The sequence below is a fragment of the Nerophis ophidion genome, linkage group LG02, assembly GCF_033978795.1.
Source record: "Nerophis ophidion isolate RoL-2023_Sa linkage group LG02, RoL_Noph_v1.0, whole genome shotgun sequence".
In the NCBI taxonomy this organism is placed as follows: Eukaryota; Metazoa; Chordata; class Actinopteri; order Syngnathiformes; family Syngnathidae; genus Nerophis; species Nerophis ophidion.
Genome location: NC_084612.1, coordinates 17,568,225 through 17,593,427, shown reverse-complemented (window position 1 = coordinate 17,593,427; position 25,203 = coordinate 17,568,225). Strand labels below are relative to the sequence as shown.

At 41.9% G+C, this 25,203-nt stretch overlaps 1 protein-coding gene across 2 annotated transcripts in view; it reads left to right on the top strand.

Annotated features, from left to right (window-relative positions):
- The first annotated feature begins 22,472 nt into the window (after positions 1 to 22,472).
- Positions 22,473 to 25,203, top strand: part of LOC133537332 (semaphorin-4B-like) — a 156,582-nt gene continuing 153,851 nt past the window's right edge. Inside the window, exons 1-2 of one of the 2 annotated variants that reach the window (XM_061878370.1) lie at positions 22,473 to 22,619; positions 25,047 to 25,185. The gene's annotated coding sequence lies outside the window, so the exon portion shown is untranslated. Of the gene's footprint in view, positions 22,620 to 24,019; positions 24,136 to 25,046; positions 25,186 to 25,203 lie in introns of those variants that run through there. The other variant, XM_061878374.1, reaches the window with a different exon arrangement.

Below are 25,203 nucleotides of genomic sequence, written 5' to 3'. Positions count from 1 at the left end.
TCCTTGTTAAAGTACCAATGAATGTCACACACACACAATAGAAATGGTGAAATTTGTCCTCTGCATTTGACCATCCCCTTGATCACCAGCTGGGAGGTGAGGGGAGCAGTGTGCAGCCAGCGGTGCCGCGCCCGGGAATCATTTTGGTGATTTAACCCCAATTCCAACCCTTGATACTGACTGCCAAGCAAGAAGGTAATGCGTCCATTTTTATAGTCTTTGGTATGACTCGGCTGGGGTTTGAACTCACAACCTACCGATCTCAGGAGGGGACACTCTAACCACTAGGCCATCTGAGTAGCCGGCTAGATATATGGAAGCTGCAGCTACATAGCAATAATAATGGTATTGATATAGCTTGAACGGTTCTCAAAGAAAACCGGTCTCACTGTTCACCTGGGCATCTACACACTACACCAACAGGATACAGAGATGCCCTCAACAATTCACGCACTTCCATTACTCCTCCATCATACAACAACCCCAAGATACTCTTTTCTACCGTAACCCAACTCCTCAACCCATGGACACCACCACCACATCATACACCACCAGCAAATGTGAAGAATTGTTATCATTTTTTCAATCAAAAATCAACACCATCCACTCTGAACTGGCCGCTTCCTCTCACACCTCCTCCCCTACCCCTGATCATGCCCCCCCTTTACTCTCCAACCAGCCACTCACCTTCTTCTCCGAAATCACCACAACTGACCTACCTAACTTCTGGTATGAAAGCCTCCACCTGCATCTCGACCAATCCCATCCACTTTAGTCATAGCCTGCCTCCTCTCACTCTCACCTCTCATCACCACTATAATTAAGTCCTCCCTATCTACTGGCTCTGTCCCTCCTGCCCTCAAGCTGGCTGCCATCACCCCATTCTCAAGAAACCCGGTCTCGACCCCAACTCCCCCAACAACTACAGGCCCATCTCCAACCTCCCCTTCCTCTCTAAAATTCTCGAACGTGCAGTTGCCTCCCAAATCAAATCCCACCTCATCACAATAACCTAAACAAAATGTTCCAATTCGGCTTCCGCTCACTCCACAGCACAGAAACAGCCCTCCTCAAGGTCATTCTCTTCTCCGCCGACTCTGGTTCCCTCTCCATCCTCATCCTCCTCGACCTCAGTGCTGCCTTCGACACCATCAACCACTACATCCTCCTATAACGCCTCCACTCCTCCCTTGGTTTATCCGGCACTGCCCTCTCCTGGATGAAATTCTACCTCTCTGACCGTCAGCAGTTCATCTCAACCAACAACTGCACCTCCTCCACTGCCCCAGTCACCCACGCGTTCCCCAGGGCTCAGTACCTGGCCCCCTACTCTTCACCATCTACCTCCTACCCCTCGGTCCGATCCTCCGCCACCACGGCCTTCGATTTCACTGCTATGCCGACGACTCATAACTATACCTTTCCACCACGACCATCACCACAGCCACCCTCACCATCTGCCTCACAGACATAAAAACCTGGGTGCAAAAAAACTTTCTAAAACTAAACTGCAACAAATCTGAAATAATCATTATTTGCCCCGACTCCCTTACTCGCTCCACTCAGGACTTTTCATTAAACATCGACGGTTCCCTTGTCACTACCTCCACCCACATCCGCAATCTAGGTGTAATTTTCAACCCTACCTTCTCATTCCTCCCCCACGTAAACCACACCACCAAAACTACATTCTTCCACCTTGCCTGTGTCCGGCCCTCCCTCACATCCTCTGCTGCCGAAACCCTCATCCACGCCTTCATCTCATCCCGGCTAGACTACTGCAACAGCATCCTCTACGGCATGGGTGTCAAACTCTGGCCCGCGGGCCAAACCTGGCCCGCCGTTTAATTCCATTTGGCCCTTGAGGCAATATCAAATTAACATTAGAGCTGGCCCGCCGCTGTAACACCGCATTCACCACTAATACTCATACTCATCAATCCTCCTGATTTTCCCGGTAGACTCCTGAAGTTCAGTGCCCCTCCCAAATTTCTCCCAATTTCCACCCCGAAATAATATTGGGGGCGGGCCGTAAAAGCACTGCCTTTGGCGTTCTCAACATGTCGCCACGTCCGCTTTTCCTCCATACAAACAGCGTGCCGGCCCACTCACATAATATATGCGGCTCATTCACACACACAAGTGTATGCAAGGCATACTTGGTCAACAGCCATACAGGTCACACTGAAGGTGGCCGTATAAACAACTTTAACACTTTTACAAATATACGCCACACTGTGAACCCACAGCAAACAAGAATGACAAACACATTTCGGGAGAACATCCGCATCGTAACACAACATAAACACAACCGAACAAATACCCAAAATCCCTTGCATCACTAACTCTTCCGGGATGCTACAATATACATCCCCGCTACCACCAAACCCCGCCCCAACTCAAACCCGCCGCCGAAAAGAGGCATTCAATTTGTATTTTTATTTTATTTGATATGCCATTGATATTTTTTAATTATTATTATTTAAAACTCAATTTTGCATGTCACTATGAAGTTATATAAGCCTTGCTTGGTCAATATTCAATGCAAAACTTGTTTGGGTCCCTATTAAAGGATTAATTTGTTCAACCTCGGCCCGTGGCTTCGTTCAGTTTTAAATTTTGGCCCACTCTGTATTTGAGTTTGACACCCCTGCTCTACGGCATCACCTCCAAAACCCTCAATAAACTGCAAAATGTCCAGAACTCCGCTGCCCGCCTGCCCACCGGAACCAGCTCCAGAAAGCACATCAAACCTGTCCTTCATGACCTCCACTGGCTGCCTGTCAAATACAGAATCACCTTTAAAATACTCCTCAGCACCTACAAGCCACTCCATAACCTGGCTCCACCGTACCTCTCTGACCTCCTCCAGCCACATGTCCCGTCCCGTTCCCTCAGGTCTAGTGATGCCGGCCTCCTGGAGGTCCCCAAGAACAGGCGCCGAACCTGGGGCGACAGGGCCTTCTCCGTGGCTGCCCCCTCTCTCTGGAACGCTCTCCCCAGGCACATCAGAGATGCCCCCTCCCTCCCTACCTTCAAAACCACCCTAAAAACTCACCTCTTCACACTAGCCTTTCCAAACTGACCCTGCCCTTAGTGTTTCTTTATTCTTTTTTTTTCTTTCTTTTCTTGCTTGCTTATCTTAGTTTTCTTTGCTAATAAAGTTGTTTTTTACCCCCCCCCCCCCCCCCCCCCACACACACACACACACGTGTAAAGCGACTTTGGGTATTTAGAAAAGCGCTATATAAATCCCAGTTATTATTATTATTATTGTACTGTATTCTAACAGTAAGTATAGCTCACTATTGTGGCAAGCTATTTAGATTGACGGCCCGGATTCACACCGCTCTACAGTATTCTTTCTAATGTGCTGTATTCTTGCAATTTTCTAATTGGTTTATTTTAATGCTTTTGATTTATTTATACTATGCGAGTTGGCAATTATTACAAATATGGTAATTATATGACACATCTTTTGTATTTTGGCCAAGTGTGAGTACAACGTTTAGACTCTCCCTGCTGCAAGGCTGTGAATGGAAGTCCGCCTTGTCTTGGCAGCTCCTTTTGACTCTTGGGAGTTTAATGCCTTTAACATTTAACTAGGCAGAATGTGGCCCAGCTGACATTTGCACTTGACCCGCAGAGATTAAATATAAGCAGCGGTACAAGAGGGAACACTGTGGTATCCTCATGGATTGGACTGGAAAAGGGGTACGAAGCTTGACGTTATATTTATACATTCAGTTTTTTTAGCGTCTGTGAGCATAATTTTTCTCCTGGACGGAAACACCTCCATCAGCGTTTTTCTCATTTCCCTCATGTTCCCAGCATATAATCGCTCCTTGTTGCCGAACTGATTACTCGGCTGGCTGGGCACTTTTTCACGCCGTAACAACGCCGCAATTGTGTGACAGACTGGCAGGTTTTGCGGAAGCTTCTGTCTGATCCAGGTGGCTGACTTGTCGGCTGGCTGGCTGACGTGCTCACACGTTGCTGTCACCCAAAGACCCAATAAAATAATTTAGAATTACGTTTGTATGCTAAATTGCAAAGCATTGCATTGAGCACTGAGGATTACGGAGTTTAGATGGTTGATTATTGCCGCTCCTCTGCATGTAATTTCTAATTTTTCAGCATAGTCTCCTACTGACAGAAATGTGCAAATGTTTACACTCCATTACAAGCAAGGTTCATTGCTTCTTGCATCTCAAATGGTCCCAAATGATAGTAGTCTTCAACTGTTTGAAATACATCTTAAAGGTCCCACAATAGTGTATTGTGAGCGCGTTGGCCAAAACCTAGCATTGATGCTGGACTTTAGACAGTTTTAAAGCACTTTAAGATAAGGATCTCAACTGGGAACGTGCCGCTTTGTGTGTCTGTAGCTTTATTGCTAATAAACTAGGCCTGTCTTCTTTTGTCTCCACTCTTTTTTACTTAGACAGTGGAACCTCGATTTACGAACTTAATTGGTTCTTAAACAGGGTTCGTAAATCAAATCGTATATTATGGCACATTTCTCCATAAGAAACAATGTAAAAATTAATAATGGGTTCCAGCCTCGACAAAAGTCAATATTTTAGTAAAGCTGTGTACACTTTGAAAGCAATATGAAGTGATGCACAGTACTTTATATCAAACATAAAAAGGGGGAAAATGATCAACTTACTCTTTATTACCGACCCGCATGCACACACACAAAAGTCTCTTTGGTGCCCTCATAAACGATCAGAAATCCCCAAATCCCCTACAAATGTAAAATCCGCTTATCTTAAATGGGAACTGCACTTTTTTTTTAAACTTTGCCTATGGTTCATTGAATTTTTTTTAATGCATCTTAAATATCAAATAAATGTAAATAAAAGTCCGCTTACAGCTGAGTCAATGGGAGCTCCACTATTCCGCCCGTAAAATCCAATAAAAAAAACATTCAAAAAGCGGCAACAATACTCAATTTCCTTTTTCTGACTTGAATATCAACCAAGTATTAGTGATGGTGTTATTATAAGCACTAACGCAGACAAACTATTTATAGCGGTGCCGTGATCACAAGCTTGTGTTCCTATTTTTACATCATCAAGTGGTCTGCTATTTCCTCGCTTCCTTGCTCCCTGTAAATTTATTGTAGATCATAAATCATGCATCTCACCTGAAAAGTAGATAGCTGAGAATATAATCTGATAAGTTGGCACACATCGACAGCCTTTTAGTACCTGTAACTGGGGAGGACGACACAAAAGGCGTGTGTTCCACCCAAAAAAATCATCAGTCGGCATGTCTTTTCATAATGATTGTGAACAATAGGCAAAATTCCCAAAAAGGGTTGTTCCCCTTTAGCGGAGCTTTATTACAAATATGCGCCACACTGTGAACCCACACCAAACAAGAATGAAAAAGACATTTTGGGAGAACATCCGCACCGTAACTCAACATAAACACAACAGAAGGAATACTCATAAACCCTTGCAGCACTAACTCTTCCGGAGGCTACAATATACACCACTGCTACCACCAACCCAGCCAAATCTGGATCCTACTCCAAGGAACTTCAAATGGCAATCGACGATTCCTACGATGTAGGTTTTTCTTGCTTATGCTTTTTGCAAGACGGTTTACTAAGTAGTTATGCCACATTTTACTAATGTCTATTTGCCAAATGTATTTGTAAAGTTACGCAGCAATATTTTCCTCAGAAGTCGGGACAGATTGTTGGCATTACCCTACTAAAATGTTGAATTTGACCGCATGGACCACCATGTCAATACGCAAAGTAGAAAATCATTACATATAATGCAATATACTGTGCCAAGCAAATACCACCCCATATATGCCTGATGCACATACAGTACCAAAAATCGCAATTAGCCATGCTAATGTTGGAACGCATTTCCTCAGCGTATCAGCATATCGAGAGGGAAATAGGCACTAACACTACCCTTTTATGTTCACTATTTTATTTAAGACCAAAATTGTTCTTTGATTGCAACAAGAAACGTATGTTTAATGTATCATGAAATTTTGTGTTAAAATAAAGCCAATAATGATATTTTTTGTGGTCCCTTTAATTTTGAAAAGTATCAACAAGTATCTAAAACATTTTGGTACCAACCCTACTTGCTTTGTTTTCACTTTATCGAACTGTGCATGCAAGTGACGTCGAGGCCACATAGGGGCCTGTGCGCGTTAATACTGGGCTCTGATTAAGATAACATTTTACTTGTAAACTAAATAGTCAACTAGAAAAAAATCTGATTTAGAATAAAATCAGATTCGGGTCACTTTGGCCTGGACTGTAAACTTAATCCATGACACCTCGGCAAATCAAAACTTCGAAAGCAACTGTTTAAGTGCCTCTTCTCTCAAAAATTAAGACAGAACAATGAGGGATATGATAGATTTTTATCTCATAACCAGGTTCAAGTGACACATTACAGTTAGAACATCAATAAAAAGTCAAATTTGCTCAATAGGCGAGCATCCCTACGAGCCACAATTCCTTATAAGGTGTGGGTCATGTCTCACCACTCAATTTCATCCGTTCAGAGGGTCTCTAGTGTTTGTTTTCAAAGCTGATGGGGGTCAGGATGATAAGGACGATAATATTCCAATCATTTCATGATTATCTCACTAGTTATTTGTGTGTCATTGCCAACAAAACAAAATGTTCCACACAACCTCGGTCACAGTCAAGGATGTCTGTGTGAGACAAGTCCATATTTGTCTCTCTTTCTCTTCCTAACGTCAGGAAGAAGTGTCGGTTTGTCTCGAAACTTCATTGATAATCTAGTCAAGACCGATTTGTATGTGAGGGTTTTCTGTCATTCCAAGCCAAGTTAAGAATGAAACTGTGTCTAACAAAACAGGCAGGGATGAGTTAACCCAAAGGATAAAGTTAATAAAAGCGACTATTAACACAATGTAGGAAAGTACCCACTCAGTGTGAACATTGTGTAGCAACAAGAAGTGCTTTCCACTCTGCAGCTATCAGCTTAACATCTGCTTTGCTCTTAATAGTGAGGTCAGGACATTGATGAATTATACTTTCGCTGAGCAAGAACACTGCGCATTCTAAGTGGCCGAGGCCGGAACTGGCTCTTAAGAGGTTTGGTTCATTGTTTCTACAAATATGGCCGACAAGGTTACAAGTGTACTTACTGCACTGCAAAGAAGGAATTATAAGCAAGAGGCAAGTATTTTTGACAAGCTCGCTAATTTGTCGTACCAGGCACTTTCCACGTTAGACTAATTGGCTTATTTAAAAAGGAAACTGCACTTTTTTTTTCAAATTTTGCCCACCATTAAAGGCCTACTGAAACCCACTACTACCGACCACGCAGTCTGATAGTTTATACATCAATGATGAAATCTTAACATTGCAACACATGCCAATACGGCCTTTTTAGTTTACTAAATTACAATTTTAAATTTCCAGCGGAGTTTCTTGTTGAAAACGTCGCAGAATGATGACGCGTGTGCGTGACGTCTCGAGTTGGAGGGGACATATTAGCGCAGCACCACTAGCGGATAAAATTTGTCTCTTTTCATCGCGCAATTACTCAGTATTCTGGACTGAATCTTTTGCAATTTGTTCAATTAATAATGGAGAAGTCAAAGTAGAAAGATGTAGGTGGGAAGCTTTAGCCTTTAGCCACACAAACACACGGTGTTTCCTTGTTTAAAATTACCGGATGTGAAGCTTTACTATGGATCAGAGTGGTCAAGCGAACATGGATCCCGACCACTTGTCAACCGGCAGGTTTCGGTGAGAAAATTGTGGTAAAAAGTCGCCTCTTACCGGATATCAGCGGAGCTTCTGTCGTGACTTCCCTCAGACACTGGCGTCAAGACACCCGTGGACACACCCCTCCGACTATCAGGTACTATTTAACTCACTAAAACACTAGCACCACAATAGAAATATAAGGGATTTCCCAGAATTATCCTAGTAAATGTGTCTAAAAACATCTGAATCGCTCACAATGCAATCGCCTTTTTTTTTTTAAACTTCATTTTTATTTGTTTTATTTTATTAGTCATTTGCTATCAATATCCTCAGCCACAAATCTTTCATCCTCGCTCAAATTAAAGGGGAAATTGTCGTTTTCTCGGTCCAAATAGCTCTTTTTGTTGGAGGTTCCCATTAAAATCAAAGTGAGGATATGAGGAGCCCTCACACGGGTGACGTCATCGTCTGTGACTTCCGGTAAAGGCAAAGCTTTTTTATTAGCGACCAAAAGTTGCGAACTTTATCGTCGATGTTCTTTACTAAATCCTTTCAGCAAACATAAGTCAATATTGCAAAATGATCAAGTATGACGCATAGAATGGACCTGCTATCCCCGTTTAAATAAGAAAATGTCATTTCAGTTGGCCTTTAACGATCCTTATGTAAGACAAAAACATATACGTTTTTAGTTTTTAATGTTTTTTAAATAGTAAATAAATGCGATCGCAAGTCCGCTTACAATTCAGATTTTGGGAGTCGCTCTATTCTCCCAACAAAAAAAAAAAAAAAACATCCACACACCTCCATTACCTTTGTATATACAGTACCTGCTGTAGGTATGTATGTAATGTAGTAACAGGCACATTTATAAGGAGATGTAATATTTATATATTTTGCTTATGTTAAGCATGAGCGGCACATTCATTTGAAATGTGCATCATGACTTTCGCTTTTTTCTTCGACAACATCATTGATTATAACTTCCTGCAGACTTCATGAGAGCCAACAAACTTAATAAAACATCACTTTCTGTGCAAGGGCTGTTTTCATTAAGATGCCTACTGCTAAGATGTTCATATATTCTCAATAAGATGTAGACTGACCATAATCCTCACAATGAAAAAGGGGGTGGGACCAAGAAAAGTTTGGAGTCACGGGTTTGCTTGGATAAACTGCTAAAATCCAAAAACCAGACAACCAAGACTTATTCTAAAAGGGGGAAATACCATCTAATATTCGGTTCAGGGTTAGGGTTACTCACTCAGATTGGATTGAGTACCAATTGAAGATACATTAAGTACAATTGTCCAACAGAGAAAATGTGTATGTCACAGTTAGTTGGTGATGAACCCCAAGATGCAGAGACGGAGGCAGGCATAGCATATGAAAACATGATTCAATTAAAACTAAACAGGAACAAACAAAAAGCACGCACGTGGGCGGAATAACAAACTAAGGGAGCTAGCACTGGAAGCTAGAAAACAAAAAGGAACTTTAGCATGGAAGCTAGTGGATAGCAAACAGAAAAACTGGAAATAACTAATGGCTAACAAGAACAGCTTACCGCTACGACAACCAGGACAAAATGTAGCATGACAGGTAATAGCTGAAAAGAATCACATACACAACAAGAGCAACATATGGCAACGACAAGTCCGTGTTGGGATCTGCTGCTCAGATCTTCACATGTTTGTTATTTCCATCTTTGTTTCATTCTCAGTCTGACCCGTTTATTTCCTGTTTTGCACATCACTCTGGTTACTCATTATTTCACCTGCTACACTTGTACCGCACACCTGCTTCAGCTAATCATCCTCCTTTATAAGTCAGCCTTTTCTGTTCAGTCTTCCTCGGATCCTAATTTGCCCACGCGCAACAGTGACGACTCTCGACCTTCATCTTTGTATGTATATTCTCGCTAGCTTTTACGCTAAGCCATTTGTTTATTCCAGCTCACATGCTGAGGAATTGTTTTTCTGTTTTTTGTGTGCCTTCGTGCCAGCTTAGTTGTTTACTTTTACTTCCTAGTTCTCATACTAGCGTTTTTGGTTTGCCTTCTCTTTACAGCAGTGTTTTTGTTCCTAGCCTTTTATTATTTAATAAATCCATTTATAACTTACCTTGTTGTGTTCATCGCTTCGACGCATCCCCGGAAGAACCAATCCGGCATTACAATGCCACACAAGCGTCAGAGTAGGATCCGAGCATCAAAATGTTTTTCCGCGTCGAAACCACGGGAGGAACCCTTCGACTTGGGTTTGTGGTTGGAGCTCATGGCTTGGGAGCAGGAAAGACTTGACTGTGGGCCTGAAGTCCCCTCCGAAGCCGTTCGCGCTGCCCCGAAGAGGCGGGGGGTCCAGTGGAGAGGTCCCCCGCACGGCAGTAATTATCCAGCACCACTTCATCCTTCCTACGAACACAGCAAAATTCACCCCGACCAGGATTCACCTTCCACTACCGGTAATCCAGCTTGTTTTTTTTCCCCTGACTCTAGCAGTCACGACATTTGGGGTACGCCCACCGGTGACGCAACACCGCCCCCTGTTGTTGACATTTTTTCAGAAGATTTTTATATTGTGGACAGTACTTTTCATTCCCAACCTTTTTCGAATACCAATAACATTTATGATAAAATACGTAATTATCAGGATATTTTTTCTCATTATTCTAGTCAACCTCAGTCACCTAGTTTTTCTTCTACCCCACCATTTTAACCTCTTTCACCGCCCAAGTATAGTGTTTTTTCGCCTTCTAATAATTGTGTACAAGTTAAAGGGGAGGAGTCTGCCCGCCTCCAAACCCCCCACCACCATCCCTTAAGGTCAGTCCCTGACCACAGGGAACGGGTCTGGGATCCCCGTCTGGAGGGGGAGGCTATGGCCTATAGCTGTGCTACGGAGGCAGCACAAATGTGACCTATCAAACCACAACCTCCTATGAGGCCCCCTTTACCTGTTTTTCGGCCCGCTAAACGCTTAGCTCCTCCAAGTAGACCTCCTCCACCTGTGTTGCCCCCGGTCAAATCCCAACGACCAAGTAGACCTCCTCCACCGGTGTTCAGACTCGCGAGGTCATTACCTCAAGCACATCCTCCACCACCGGTGTTCTGCATTTTTCCCAGTCTGGTTCTCACACCAGCACTTAACTGTAGTCTGGTTCTCGCACCAGAAACTGATGTTAGCCTGGTTCTCAAGCCAGCACTAGACTCCCACCTGGTTCTCACACCAGCCTCCGACCCAGAACTGGTTCTCATACCAGTTACAGACTTTAGCCTGGATCTCACTCCAGCAACAGCTCCAAAGCTGGAGCCCACTCCAGTACCAGCTCCAGAGCTGGAGCCCACTCCAGTACCAGCTCCAGAGCTGGAGCCTACTCCAGCACCAGTGTCGACGACGGGGCTGAAGCCCACACCAACGTCGACAACGGGGCTGGAGCCTACAACTGTGTCGACAGGGCTGGAGCCCACTCCAGTACCAGCTCCACGCCGCCAAGCGCCGGTACCAGCTCCACGCCGCCAAGCGCCGGTACCAGCTCAACGCCGCCAAGCGCCGGTACCAGCTCCACGCCGCCAAGCACCGCCGACGACTAATACGCCTGCCTCTACGACGTCGCCGTTTGCTTCTACGCTGATGACAACTGCGGCTTCCACGCCTCCGACGACGCCTTCTGCGGCTTCCACGCATCAGACGACGCCTTCTGCGGCTTCCACGCATCAGACGACGCCTTCTGCGGCTTCCACGCATCAGACGACGCCTTCTGCGGCTTCCACGCATCAGACGACGCCTTCTGCGGCTTCCACGCCTCCAATGACGCCTTCTTCCGCTGCAGCACCCGCATCATCCTCGCCAGCTGCACTCGGGCCTGCTTTGGCTGCAGTTCCCGCACCCTCGTCTGCTGCTTCCAAGCCTGCCATGTCTTCGGTGCTGAAGCGTCATCCTCCACGTCTGCCACGGGTGTGGCCTCTGCGAGGTCGTCCGCCTCGCCGGGCCCCTCATCCTGCAAGGCGGCCACTGATGTGGCCTTTTCGAGGTCGGGCGCCAAAACTCTTTCGGCAGCGGCGTTCCATCCGCCGCCGCCACATTGCCTGTCCTCGGTGGATTCGGGGACATGCGACCTGGCGACCCTCCACCGTGGCCTCCCTCCGCCCTCCCTTCGTTTGTGGACTTTCTGGTTTTGGGGAGGGGGTTCAAGTTTTTGTTTGTGTTTTTGAGACATCTGGTATCTGTCTTTTGTTGGGGGGGAATACTGTTGCGATCTGCTGCTCAGATCTTCACATGTTTGTTATTTCCATTTTTGTTTCATTCTCAGTCTGACCCGTTTATTTCCTGTTTTGCCCATCACTCTGGTTACTCATTAGTTCACCTGCTACACTCGTACCGCACACCTGCTTCAGCTAATCACCCTCCTTTATAAGCCAGCCTTTTCTGTTCAGTCTTCCTCGGATCCTAATTTGCCCACGCGCAACAGTGACGACTCTCGACCTTCATCTTTGTATGTATATTCTCGCTAGCTTTTACGCTAAGCCATTTGTTTATTCCAGCTCACATGCTGAGGAATTGTTTTTCTGTTTTGTGTGTGCCTTCATGCCAGCTTAGTTGTTTACTTTTACTTCCTAGTTCTCATACTAGTGTTTTTGGTTTGCCTTCTCTTTACACCAGTGTTTTTGTTCCTAGCCTTTTATTATTTAATAAATCCATTTATAACTTACCTTGTTGTGTTCATCGCTTCGACGCATCTCTGGAAGAACCAATCCGGCATTACAATGCCACACAAGCGTCACAGTCCGAATGACAATACAATGATCCAGCAACTGACACAAGACAAAGCAGGTACAAATAGGAGCAGGCTGATTGGCAACGGGTGTGGCCAGGTGCCAATCAGCCGCAGCTGAGGAGGAACACAGCACTCAGGGAACAAAACAGGAAGCTGACAAAATAAGAGCACTAGACAGGAACTAAAGACAGGAGATACTAAACACAGAGGAAACAGACAAATGCAGAGGAAAAAAACTAAAACAGACAAACTGTCAGGGGAAAGCCTGACAGTGTAAACTGTCAAAACATAAAAATATTTAGCAATTCTGTATTAGTAAAAATTTTAACTACAAAAAAAATATTGTTTTGGGAACATCAATGGTTTTCTTATTTACGGTTATTTAAAAACATACAAATTATTCTGTCAAAAGAAAGGTTTGGGGCCACTTTTTGAAAAAAAAATTGTTTAACAATCGCTAGAACCTGAATACAAGACGGTTAAGCCAGTTTTTTAATAAAAACAAAAATGCCATTTATATTAAGGTCAGCTCTGTATAGCTTAGATTTGAGTTCATACTGAAAGTAAGAAGTGAATTAGTGAAGTGTATTATATTTATATAGCGCTTTTTTCTCTAGTGACTCAAAGCGCTTTACATAGTGAAACCCAATATCTAAGTTACATTTAAACCAGTGTGGGTGGCACTCGGAACAGGTGGGTAAAGTGTCTTGCCCAAGGACACAACGGCAGTGACTAGGATGGCGGAAGCGGGGATCGAACCTGGAACCCTCAAGTTGCTGGCACGACCGCTCTACCAACCGAGCTATACCGCCCGTCTAACATAGGTAACTATTAAAATATAAAAAATAGATATCGTAAACATAGCTTTGGTCATCATTTTCAACAAAAGCAAATATTATTGTGATAATTGCAAAAAGCAACTTGGAATTATCTGCTGTATCGTTGATACCAAAGACATCCATCCATCTATTTTCTATCCCTTGTCCCTTTTGGGGTCGCGGGGGGACGCTGGTGCCTATCTCAGCTGCATTAGGGCGGAAGGCGGTGTACACCCTGGACAAGTCGGCACCTCATCACAGGGCCAACACAGATAGTCAGACAACATTCACACTCACATTCACACACTAGGGCCAATTTAGTGTTGCCAATCAACCTATCCCCAGGTGCATGTCTTTGGAGGTGGGAGGAAGCCGGAGTACCCGAAGGGAACCCACGCAGTCACGGGGAGAACATGCAAACTCCACACAGAAAGATCCCGAGCCCGGGATTGAACCCCGGACTATTCAGGACCTTCGTATTGTGAGGCAGACGCACTAACGCCTCTGCCACCGTGCTGCCGAAAACAGTATACCAATATACCAGTATACCAAAAACAGTATAGTGATATTATATTATACACTTACTTTTCACTTTGGTTTGACTCACTTACTTATCTAAGCAAGAGCTTGAAGTACGAAAGGATAAAAAAAAGGCTGAATAGTCTAGTTTGTCTTATTACTTTGATTATTTTTAAATTCATACATTTCTTCTTTAAACATAATGTAGAATAGTCAAATATATTAATTATTATGCATTTATAGGCTTTGCAAACCAGACATGCCAAAAGGTTTGGATAAGCTATTTGAAACTGTGTTTAAAACAAACAAAGAGTAAGCACTCTTTGTCTTTTTAACACATTAGCAAACAAAACATCTTCATTGACTTATTTTGTGCTTTTTGCTGCTAATGGTCCCTCTGGGGAAGTGTAGGTGGTAAAAAAAAAAAAAAAAAGACAAGCACGTGGGCCTTTTTCTCTTGATAACCCCGGGCGTATCCTCCAGCTGCTTGGAGGCGAGCACAGAAGTCGCCGTTGTGTCCCCAAAGACAGCGAGAGAGGCCTGACTGGCCGTAAGGTTGCCAAGGCAACAGGGAACAGTGTTGGCATGGTGGTGAAAGAGAGACGAAGGGTGGGGCCTGGATGGGCTGACAGACATCACTGCAGACACCAGGGGACACCTTTATGCATGAAGACACATACATATACATATACATATATATGTGTATGTATATATATACAATATATACATGTACATTTTGTTAAGCAAATTGAATTAAACTATTAATACGGCTGGTTAGGCGATGTCTTAAATTGAAGGACACAATGTTAAGGAATGCAGCTCGAGGACTGAAGAGTATTTTATACTCGGGTCATTCAATTTATTTTGGTTATATTAAATGTAAAAATTAAAAGTCTGGAGCTACACTTGTGAGAAATTATTCACAATGATTGAATTAAACCTGCAGTGCAATTTATGCTCTACAATAGGTGATGAAATTGCTTTTTTTTTTTTTTGCTTTTGTAATACAGTACTCTCTATTAGGTTCAGCTTCAGTTTGTTTATTTCGAACATGCATATGATACAAAGTAATGCATCACATATCTTCAGTTTTTTCATGACAGCATGGGTGTCAAACTCTGGCCCGCGGGCCAAAATTGGCCCGCCGTGTAATTTCATTTGGCCCTTGAGGAAATAATAAATTAACATTAGAACTGGCCCTGGGCTTCACGGTGGCAGAGGGGTTAGTGCGTCTGCCTCACAATACGAAGTTCCTGCAGTCCTGGGTTCAAATCCAGGCTTGGGATCTTTCTGTGTGGAGTTTGCATGTTCTCCCCGTGAATGCGTGGGTTCCCTCCGGGTACTCCGGCTTCCTCCCACTTCCAAAGACATGCACCTGGGGATAGGTTGATTGGCAACACTAAATTGGCCCTAGTGTGTGAATGTGAGTGTGAATGTTGTCTGTCTATCTGTGTTGGCCCTGCGATGAGGTGGCGACTTGTCCAGGGTGTACCCTGCCTTCCGCCCGATTGTAGCTGAGATAGGCGCCAGTGCCCCCCGCGACCCCGAAAGGGAATAAGCGGTAGAAAATGGATGGATGGATAGAACTGGCCCGCCGGTATTATACAGTGGTGGTGCCACTGTATCACCGCATTCAACGCTAATTCTCATACTTGCCAACCCTCCCGATCTTTCCAGGAGAATCACAAATTTCAGTGCCCCCCCTGAAAATTTCCCGGGGCAACCATTCTCCCGAAATTCCACCTGGATAACAATATTGGGGGCGTGCCTTAAAGGTACTGCTTTTAGCATCCTCTACAACCTGTCGTCACGTCCGCTTTTCCTCCATACAAACAGCGTGCCGGCCCAGTCACGTGATATATGCGGCTTCTACACACACACACAAGTGAATGCAAGGCATACTTGGTCAACAGCCGTACAGGTTACATTGAGGATGGCCTTATAAACAACTTTAACACTGTTACACCACACTGTGAACACACACCAAACAAGAATGACAAACACATTTCGGGAGAACATCCGCACCGCAACACAGCATAAACAGAACAGAACAAATACCCAGAACCCCTTGCAGCACTACGCTACAATATACAACCCCGCTACCAAGAAAACTCGATTTTGCATGTCACTATAAAGTTATATAAGCCTTGCTTGTTCAATATTCAATGCAAAACTTGTTTGGGTCCCTATTAAAAGGTGAAGTTGTTCAACTTTGGCCCGCGGCTTTGTTCAGTTTAGAATTTTGGCCCATTCTGTATTCGAGTTTGACACCCCTGCATTACAGCATGTCCGAAAAGGAGTAGGAAGAAGCAGAGCTTATTTAATCATAACCATTTTCATACTATAGCAATTTTATCCCATTTCTTTGTTCTCTGCTTGTAACAGAACAGTGAATAAATAAATAATAAATAAATAATATACCTCAGTAAGTAAACAAATATTAAATACCTAAATAATCAGTATTTTAAAAAAAAAGGTTTCAGATGTTCATCATAAGTGTTCTTCTTTGTACTTTGTGAACACTTGTAGTTTGAACAATCTCTTAAACTGAATCATATTGGTGCTTTGTTTGATTTCTTTGCTTAATCAATTCCATAATTGAATTCCACATACGAATATGTGCCTCTCAAGCTCGCGGGGAGTGCTGGAGCCTATCTCAGCTGCATTCCAGCGGAAGGTGGTGTACACCCTGGACAAGTCGCCACCTCATCGGAGGGCAAACACAGATAGACAACATTCACACTCACATTCACACACTAGGGTCAATTTAGTGTTGCCAATCAACCTATCCCCAGGTGCATGTGTTTCGGAGGTGGGAGGAAGCCGGAGTACCCGGAGGGAACCCACGCAGTCATGGGGAGAACATGCAAACTCCACAGAGAAAGACCTAGAGCCCGGGGATCGAACCCAGGGTCTTCATATGGTGAGGCACATGCACAAACCCCTGTTACACCGTGCTGCCCTTTTATTAATTTATACATATACATTTAATAATCTTGATGATAATACAACTATTTATAATATATAAAAAAGGTTATGGTATTATTTCAAGTTATTTATTGTTGTTTATTACTAGATTAAAAAAGTTCAGTTTATTTATTTTTTATGCAATTTTAAAAAAAATGTTTATTCAAGTTTTTTTCTGTTCTTTTGTCAATTTTTTTTCTACCAGTAGTTAGCTTTCATTCATTACCTTCAAGTGCCCCGTTCTTTTCAGAAAGCATGCTGCCAATTGCGGAAATGGCTGCTCGCATCATACTCTGCTTGCTTGTTATTCCATTTTTAAAATGTTGTTCTACAAAGTTCAATCAGCTCCACTGTTATTTTCTTCCAGCTGTTGTCCGTCTGCATTTCCTTCCATCTCTATGATCTCATCTCTTGGCTATCATCCGAGACTACGACATCTCCATAGTTCTTGGAAATGTCTCCTTTAACGTCCCAAAGCATTAGTGACAAAATAAACTTGGCCGTCCTTAACCGCTTTGCTCCTAATTACCCAGCAAGCCTTGTTGAAAAGTGACGCCTTCCCAGCACGGCTTTGTTTTGACGCAGCTTCACTGCAACCTGAAAACAATCAGGAAGATAAACAGCCACAATGTGGTGTTTATGTTTGGATTTCAGGATTTGGATGCTATCATATGTGCACACATGCAAGGGCGCTACCCCAAAGTAGGACGACATGATGTTTTTCAGCTCGCCATATTCCACCATGCGCCCCTACATCCATCTGACTAGAAACTGCTGCATATAGACATTTATGCCACCACAATAAATAGGCACCTGTCAGGAATGATAGACGAGGGAAAGCCTGAATTATTAAATTCCATTAACACACATTCGATTTGTTTAGGCCAGAAAATGCAAACCAATCAATCGAATAGAAACAGGAAAAGCCAGTGAAGAACATAGAGGACAATCTTTAACGCACTGATCAAAGTATTTACCTTCCAGATGTTACCTTGGCATACACACACACGGGGGAACAGCTCACTTTGTATTTGAAATATGATGGATGAAGCATGCCTAGTCAGCACTTCTTAAAGACATTCTTTATTCCACTGCCAAAATATACATCTATACATATAAAAGACAGCAAGAGTCATTAGTTGAGGAGGGTATGTGAGTTCAACAATTCACTTCTTTTATAAAATAGCTTTTGCCGGTGCTTTTGTCAGCATATTCCTATTTATATACTATCACTTTGACTTTCTAACTACCATACAGGAAGTAGAGTTGCAATAGTTACAATGTCAAACTGTACAAGCAGTGTTTTGATTAACATTTTTGACTGCTGTACAAGTGTAAAAAGAATTTAAACAGTGTGTTAATACAAAAAGTTAATACTTAACATACATAACTTATTTTCATGTTAAATCATAAAACAGTGGCAGCACGGTGGAAGAAGGGTTAGTGCATCTGCCTCACAATACGAAGGTCCTGAGTAGTCCTGAGTTCAATCCCGGGCTCGGGATCTTTCTGTGTGGAGTTTGCATGTTCTCCCCGTGACTGCGTGGGTTCCTTCCGGGTACTCCGGCTTCCTCCCACCTCCAAAGACATGCACCTGGGGATAGGTTGATTGGCAACACTAAATTGGCCCTAGTGTGTGAATGCGAGTGTGAATGTTGTCTATCTGTGTTGGCCCTGCAATGAGGTGGCGACTTGTACAGGGTGTACCATGCCTTCCGCCCGAATGCAGCGACCCCCGCCACCCCAAAAGGGACAAGCAGTTGAAAATGGATGGATGGATGGATGGATGATAAAACAGAACCACATCTTGTATTGCATTTTGAAAATTCTTAATTGTCAATCAAGTGTAAAAATAAGTTTACCACTATTAATAAAAAAGTTAATACTTTACCTAACTAACTTTTATGTCATATTAAGACACATATTTGCATCTTTTAAGTGTAAAAGGAAGTTAGCTACCGTTGTTGTTAAATGTTAAACATAATAAAATACCCTGATTGAAAGTTAATGTCAAATAACAAAATATAGCTACCCCATGTACACTATTTCATTAAAAAGAAACATTCTCCATTGTTATACAAGTGTAAAAATAAGACCTAAAAAATACATGTATCGGTAAATGACGAAGAGATTCTTAAGAATTATAAAAGTGTAAAAAAGGCCCCAATATATACAGTGTATATGTTTTTTAGGTTGTGCTTATGGTTTGGTTATGGAAATAGTTTACTTTAAGAATCCATATAGTGTAACCCAATGTTGAAATGTGATTATAAATATTGATACCACTGTGATTAAAAGCCCTCATTTTAACACTGGGTTCCATATACAGTTACAATATAGTTGATATAGAGTTTCAAACTTTCTTGAACTTGATCGTATTAGTACATTGTTTGGCTAATTCCATTATTTAATTCCCAATACTAATATACTAAACTCAGGTTTTAAGTGTTGTATGTGCATACAAATGTTTTACATTTTTCCCTAAGATTATATTTGTAATTTTTGTTGAGAACAATTGTTCTACATTCTTGGGTAGCAGGTGATAGTTAGCTTTGTTCATTGTTTTAGCCATTTTCAAATACACCAAATCACTGAATTTCAATATTTATTAGGGGTGTGGGAAAAAAATCAATTCGAATACGAATCGAATCGAATAAGTTGTGCGATTCAGAATTGATTCTCATTTAAAAAAAAAAAAAATTTATTTTATTTTTAATTTTTATTTATTTATTTATTTATTTTTTTAATCAATCCAACAAACCACTACACAGCAATACCATAACAATGCAATCCAATTCCAAAACCAAACCTGATCCAGCAACACTCAGAACTGCAATAAACAGAGCAATTGAGAGAAGACACAAACACGACACAGAACAAACCAAAAGTAGTGAAACAAAAATTAATATCATCAACAACAGTATCAATATTAATTATAATTTCAGCACAGCAGTGATTAAAAATCCCTCATTGACATTATCATTAAACATTTATAAAAATAAAAAAAAGAACAGTGTCACAGTGGCTTACACTTGCATCGCATCTCATAAGCTTGACAACACACTGTGTCCAATATTTTCACAAAGATAAAATAAGTCATATTTTTAGTTCGTTTAATAGTTAAAACAAATTTATATTATTGCAATCAGTTGATAAAACATTGTCCTTTACAATTATAAAAGCTTTTTTTTTTTATCTATTACTCTGCTTGCATGTCAGCAGACTGGGGTAGATCCTGCTGAAATCCTATGTATTGAATGAATACAGAATCGTTTTGAATCGGAAAAATATCGTTTTTGAATCGAGAATCGAATTGAATTGAAAAAAATCGATATATCATCGAATCGTGACCCCAAGAATCGATATTGAATCGAATCGTGGGACACCCAAAGATTCACAGCTCTAATATTTATGATTCAATAAATAAAGGCTTTGAGTGTCCTCTATATCCAACATTATGTATTATTCTAACTGACCTCTTCTGTAACATGGTTAGTGAATGAAGTGTACTTTTGTAGTTATTTATCCATATCTCTTCACAATAATTCAGATATGGTAACAGTAGTGAACAGTAGATAAAATGGAGTGATTTTTGTCCCAAAATATGATTAGTTTTATTCATCATTTAACTATTTTGTTTGCCACCTTATGTTGTATATTTTACCTGAGATTTCCAGTTCACTTCATCGTCAATTTCTACACCCACAAATTTCAATTAATCAATCAATCTATCAATCAATCAATCAATCAATCAATCAATGTTTATTTATATAGCCCTAAATCACAAGTGTCTCAAAGGGCTGCACAAACCACAACGACACCCTTGGTAGAGCCCACATGGGGGCAAGGAAAAACTCACACCCAATGGGACGTCGGTGGCAGTGACAATGATGACTATGAGAAACCTTGGAGAGGACCGCATATGTGACGCATATGAAAAACACGACGAGTTGAGTTTATACCAAAATGGATACATGGATGATACAGCAGAGGATTGGGAGAATGTCATGTGATCAGATGAAGCCATAATAGAACTTTTTGGTATAAACTCAACTCGTCGTGTTTGGAGGAAGAAGAATACTAAGTTGCATCCCAAGAACACCACACCTACTGTGAAGCATGGGGGTGGAAACATCATGCTTTGGGGCTGTTTTTCTGCTAAGGGGACAGGACGATTGATCCGTGTTAAGGAAAGAATGAATGGGGCCATGTATCGTGAGATTTTGAGCCAAAACCTCCTTCCATCAGTGAGAGCTTTGAATGGTTGACCAAATACTTATTTTCCACCATAATTTACAAATAAATTATTAAAAATTCCTACAATGTAAATTCCTGTATTTTTTTTCACATTCTGTCTCTCACAGTTGAAGTGTACCTATGATGAAAATTACAGACCTCTGTCATCATTTTAAGTGGGAGAACTTGCACAATCGGTGGCTGACTAAATACTTTTTTGCCCCACTGTATATTAGCTTCTGTGTGTTTTCCCTGAGCAGAACACATTTGTGTCGTCTGCAAATAGTACTAACTTTAAGGGGGTCGTATCATGATTATTTTTCTACATTTAAAAACACAAATGAGAAGAAAAATTTAATTTTTTGCAAATTTTTAAAACGGTTTGTTTATATACAAATGAACCTCTCCTCACCAAGCACTTTCAAGATCAGTGTGCATTCGGCACCGGCTGGCAGACATGTTTTATTTAGTGTTTAAATTTCTTGCTTTTGTTTTGCACTATGAACATTGGTAACCACCAAAAGTCATCTGTTTTGAGTGACGTTCACCACAACACAACATCCCAAATGATGTAGCGAGATCAGAGGCTCACCGTGTTTTATTGCGCTAAGAAAGGAGGCGATGCAGGAGGACGAAAGAGTTGAGTTTACAGGTTGGAACTGTAAACTGGTGAAGATTAAAACTTCTACCCAGTCTGTAACTCTCTAATGTGAGATTCTGGACGTATACATGTGTACAGCATATTGACAATAAAATGCTTTACTATTCTATATTATGTAAATAACTGCACTGCAAAGCCTCTTTGAGTTGTAAACAATGGAGGCTCAAGGCTATAAACGGAGCTACGAGCTACATCTGGAACATAATAACGGATTATATAACTTACTCGGCCATTGCCAGACACAGTACTCACTTTTGGAAAATCCTTCTTTATTTTGCAAGAAGAAGGTGACGCTTTTTTCTTATAGTAGAAGGCTAAGCTAACTACACAACCACACGCGCTAACATTGCTAACATCGTTCACACATTTGTAACCTACTGTTACTACTTACCGTATCAATGTCTTCTCCATTGCCATAAATCATAGTCACAGAGCCCGCCATTCTTGGAAAATCCATCTTTATACTGGCGCAGGTTTCTGAAGCACGACTTTTGGAAGTGCATTGCACACAAGAAGAGAGACGTTTTCTGAGTTGAAGGTGTCACACCGCGCTGAGGTATGTCTTGTCTGTTTTTTTTTTTTTGTCTTGTGAATTTCATGTTTTAGTTTGAAAAGTAACTCTCCTCTTGTTTCAGGCCACTTGCCCTTCCTCTTGTCATCAGTCTGACGTCATCCCTGATCCCTGATTGTTTCCACCTGTTCCCAATTAACCCCATGTGTCTTGTAAGCCCACGCCTCCCTTTGTTCTGTGCCAGAATGTCTCGTTGTCTCGCGCATCTCCAGCCTCATGCCCAAGCCATGTCTCGTCTTGCTCTGAGTTATCCAGATCCTGAATTTCCAAGTTGGTATTTTGAGTTTTCCTTTTCTCCTCTTAAGCAGAGTGAATTTTTGTTTGTAAAGTTTTCAAGTCAAAGTGGTGAGTTCAGTTTACTTTTACAGTCTCTTCTTTTCCTCATTTTTGTGTGACCTTTTTTTTAATTATTTCTCTAGACCACAAACAGTGTAGAAGCTATATTGTTTCCCCCTCCTTTTGGAACGTCTTTTGTTGTTTAAATGTCATAATTACATTCCTCGCTAGTGTGATTAGAGATTGATATGTTTGTTTCCTCCTTTTGTTAAATTTTTGTGAAACCTTGTCGCCCAATTGTTAAAGTTTATAGCCGTTGTGTATTGCCCTGACTCAGGAGGTGAAAGGGAAACATTTCAAAATAAAAGCCTGCCGGATTGTTCTCCACTGAGTTCTATTTTTCACCAAGTACTAAATCATAAAAGTTAAAAGTAAGGCACTTTCTTACTTCAGATGAGGCTGCAAGTTTGTGTAGTGACTTGTGCTGGTTAAAGTAAACAAAGAACAGAACATTTTCCTTAATTGGGTTTCATCGTTGACATGATGTTGTAGAACAACTGGTTTGACATAAATTTAAATAGGCTGACTCCCGAGAGAATTTGGGGGAAATATCTACCGATAATCCACTGACGTCATTCTTCATAAAAATGTCAGACTTCAGAAAAATTTCCTGACAGACCGTTCGGAGCAAGTTGCAAAGAAAGCTACATTGTTTTATAAATATATCTGCAATACCTCTTCGGCAGGCCTGGGCAATTATTTTGACTTGGGGGCCACATTTAGAGAAAAAAATGTGTCTGGGGGCCGGTATATCGATTTTTAGGAACACTAATACAAAACCTCACAATAATGTCTGATTGAATGCTAAAAACGTTATGACAAACCGCCTTAAAAACGTAATGGAATTTTACATTTTTATACGAACTATAAAACACTGAATATAGACAAAATATGAATGTCACAACCCCTTTTCGATTGACACATTTTAGAATCAAGTGAAACACAACAAAAATGCAACAAACAGTGAAATATGAACACGAAGGGTACAAAATAAACCCACCTAGAATCTGATACATCACTAATGTCATGTCTGTGTGTTCATGTGTCGTTTTAGTCATGTTCGGTTTTGTTTTTTGGACATTGTTTCCTGCTTTTGCACTTTGTTTGCTTTGTTTCCATGCCAACCCATTAGTTTTCACCTGTCCCCATGTCATGCACCTGTTTTAATCACCATAGTATTATTTAAGCCACAGTTACCAGGTAGTCAGCCTGGCAACATCACCTCCTATATAAACTATCAGCTTGCGTGGTCGGTAGTACTGGGTTTCAGTAGGCCTTTAAGAGGAAAACATGACACACACCTCCCTAATTGCTATAAAACACACTGTTTGTATCAAACATGCTTCACTGATTCGAGTATTTGGCGAGTGCTGTTTTGTCCTACTAATTTTGGCGGTACTTGAACTCACCGTAGTTTGTTTACATGTATAACTTTCTCCACCTTTCGAAGACGTGTTTTATGGCACTTCTTTTTCTGTATCATTTTGTCCACCAAACTTTTAATGTTGTGCGTGAATGCACAAAGGTGAGTTTTGTTGATTTTATTGACTTGTGTGGAGTGCTAATCGGACGTATATAGTCACTGCATGACTGCAAGTTAATCGATGCTAGCATGCTATTTGGGCTAGCTGTGTGTACACAGTGCATCATTATGCCTAATTTGTAGCTATATTTGAGCTCATTTAGTTTCCTTTAAGTCCTCATAATTCAATTTATATTTCATGACACACTATCTGTATGTTATATGGCTTTTAATTGTTTGCGGCTCCAGACGGATTTGTTTTTGTAGTTTTGGTCCAATATGGCTCTTTCAACATTTTGGCTTGCCGACCCCTGGCCTAGGTGGAGGTGTGCCCTCTTCCAAACTGTTGCAATCCTGTCTAAAAACTTGATATGTCTACATCTAAATTCTGACCTTCCTTCAAGGCCTGCCAATGTCTCGCTATTTAACATTTTTGCCAAGGGAGAAGTGAGAGGGAAAGAGACATCCTTATCACTGTTTTCTGCACGGCTGCTATCTTCTTCGGTGTCAAACGTCAACAGGCGGAGCAGAATCGCTGCTCAGGATGACCCTGAGCTGTCATTGTCTTTAGTCCGTCGCTGTTCCTTCTTTAGGATAAACTCTTAGCACCTGAAATGTCAGCAAAACGCCTTTCCGCGCTGGCAGTGAAGCCATCAGATGATTGGAAAAATGGACATTTTGCCGCTATGTTCTCACTGCTTATTTACACGTTAAATGATGCGGCTAAATAACAGCATGCAGGTGTGCACATGTTTAATCGCTCTGCAAAAAATGGAAATATACAGTGCTGGAAACACAAGGACACACACTTTCCCCCGCCCCCTGCAGAACCTTCGCCCATGATGTAATGCTATCAGACCCCTCCTCTGCCGTGTCTCACACACCCTCTCGCCTCTTTCGATTGGTGGTTCCAGTCTGCATCTGCTGGATCAGCTCTACACACACACGTTACACGCCGGTAGGAAGAGGAATAGAGGGAAGAGGAGGAGGAGGAGGGGGATTCCTTCACCACTGCAGCCTCTTCTCACACCACCTGGCTCCTGTCACCGCACGGTGAGTCCCTCCTTTTTT